This window comes from Anser brachyrhynchus (assembly GCF_964034855.1).
Source record: "Anser brachyrhynchus genome assembly, chromosome: 4".
Lineage (NCBI taxonomy): Eukaryota > Metazoa > Chordata > Aves > Anseriformes > Anatidae > Anser > Anser brachyrhynchus.
Window position 1 is genome coordinate 72,909,967 of NC_137698.1, and position 2,608 is coordinate 72,912,574.

Genomic DNA, 2,608 nt, shown 5'->3' on the forward strand with positions numbered 1-2,608 from the left:
AAAACCTCAGGGCACTTCATCTCCACTCTCCCACCTGAAAACTCAGTCCTGGCAACTCCAGGCCTTGCATTATCAATATAAACCACAAAAGTTGTCATAACACTGCTGATTTAATGCTCGAGCAGCTCAACCGTCAGAGCTGCCACAGGTGTTGTGACCTTGCGAGTCACTCACACGTGGTTAAGCTTGAACTCCAGCTCCTGAGGCTCATACCAGGTCCCCACCAAAAGATCCATCAGCTTGCTTGAAGGAAGACTATTTTTTTTCTTTAATTAAAAAAAAAGAATGCAAGTCATGTTGCTCTGAGCACGTAGGAACAACATGCTTTACCCAGCAAGGTGCAAGGAATGAAGGTGGAGTTTGAGCAGCAGGATTCCCACGCCGCAGGAATGCGGTGGGTCCCTTACGGGCGATACGGGGAGCAGCACGGAGCCGTGAGCTGTTGCTGATCCTCCCCAGGAACGGAGGGGAGGTTCGTACATACACACAGCCTGGGGACTTGCGGTCAGGCAGGAGGAGCGCCCACCCTACATCCCTCAGCCAGAGACGCGCTGAAATACAGACAAGCATCAATTACCTGAGGTCGTGATCCACACCACCCGTGGGTGGCTGCTTCAGTCCCTGCTTGCAGGAACATTTGAGGGAAGATAAAATAGCCGAGGCGGCGGCGAACACGGGGATCTGCTTTTAGCAACGGTTGAGGGAAAATAAAATAGCCGAGAAGGCGGAGAACGCAGGGCTCTGCTTTTAGCAAGGAAAGTGCTTTTTTTGTGCCCCCCTGCCCCGAGGGAAGTTGAGGAGCCCATCTTCCAACGCCCCGTGAGACATGGGGCAAGGCTGACAACAAACTGCTCAAACCTGTTGCAACCAGGACGTTCCTACACTCGTCTACCAACTTAACTCCCAGATGCCCCAGGAGCCTTCAGGTCAAGAGCCGTGCTGCTTCAGGAAGGCAAACAGTTCCAGAGCTGGGAGGCTGCAGAACAAAGAGGTTGCATTTCACAGCCGGGCTTAGATGTTCCTCTTCACTTTTGTCCTTTAGTTCACATTTGGATCTGGCCAACGTCACTTCAGGCAATGGATTTTTTTTTCAGTGACGCTTATAAATATCATGTTGCCCAGTTATTCTCCGGATCCAGGGGCTGCCAACATCAGGTTTTTTGTACAAAACCTTGCTGCTGGAAGACTGGAGGAAGAAAGTCACAGCAGCAATGCACCTGTGCTAGAGGTACCCGAGCTCTTCCTTTATCTGCCCTAGGCGACAGGCACAAGAGACCTTGCTGGTGCTACACAACCGCCTCTTCCCATCCCCTCCTGTCTCCTGCTGGAGCTCCAACTGCAGGAGGCTAAGTGAAGTCAGAAGCACCCGGAGATGCTGAACCACCCGTCCTTATCAGTTCCTTATCAGCAACTCAGCAAAGAGCCCTGCGTGCTCAATATCCACTTCTGATGTCAACTGGTCGACGCCATGGCCCAAAACCACCCCCTCCAGCACAATCCCACACTGCGGACAAGTGGCTCGCGCTCCTCGTGTACCTCTGGCACACGCTTGTGGTATCGTAACAAAAGAATTGTGACCTTACCCACGGTACTTTCCCAAGGTGGCATCGTTTTATCTGCAGCTCAAGATAAACTGCCTGGGCACAGGATTCACGTACACTTGAAAGACAGCACCGTAAATTCACACTTCGTTCCCAGCATTTGTTTGAACAAACGGGACCTAGCCAAAGTAAGCAAGCTGCTCTTCTCTTTTGCCATTCTCTAAAGAGCCGTACAATTCTGAAAAAAAAAAAAGGAAAAAAAGCTTCACAAGTTCATAAATCCTGAAAATGCTTTCAGTTGTTCAGTCCTAATGTGAGAACTTCTATACCTTTAGGTGAGATAAAGCTTAGCAAATTAGGTAAGTACTCACAACCACTCTACAGTGAAAGGAGGAGAAAGTTGAAGCTGTGTTTAAAACACACACACACACACACCCCTGCACAGGAACCAGGGAAAAAAATCAGCCTCATCACAGGTCAAACACACAACTGTGATTCCTCCTAGGACAATTACCAAGAGCAATTCTGTTGTGCAACACAACAGGTGTATCGCAGCTCCCAGACTCTGTTGATTTGCTGATGTTTTTAAACAAACACCAGTAATGCGTATGCACAAACGACAAGGCACTCTTTGCAAAGCCTAAGTTCTGGGACACAGCAGCACAGACACAACTTTTCTTGTTAACTCACCTCGAGCAAGACTGAGGCACAGACCAGGAGGCACAGAACTGTCTCCACCTCCTTAAGGAGAGACCCATCGTTGAATTTAAGGCCAGTGCTAAAACCCAGTCTGAAATATTCGCATCCACATTAACTTCAAGAATCCGGACGCCTGTGGCATGGTCATTGTTAAGACGGATTAAGATGGATTCCCTCTTTCCAGGCACCAGAGATGGAATTCCAGTGACAGGTATCAAAAAGGCATAAAAGAAGAGACAGACTGAAGAACCAGCCTGAGATCTTCTTCAGTGCCTGGGATCGCACTGAAACTTTAAGCTGGATCCGTAAAACATGTAAGAACCTTAATAAATGAGGCAGAACAAATGACAAACTGTGAGACAAATACA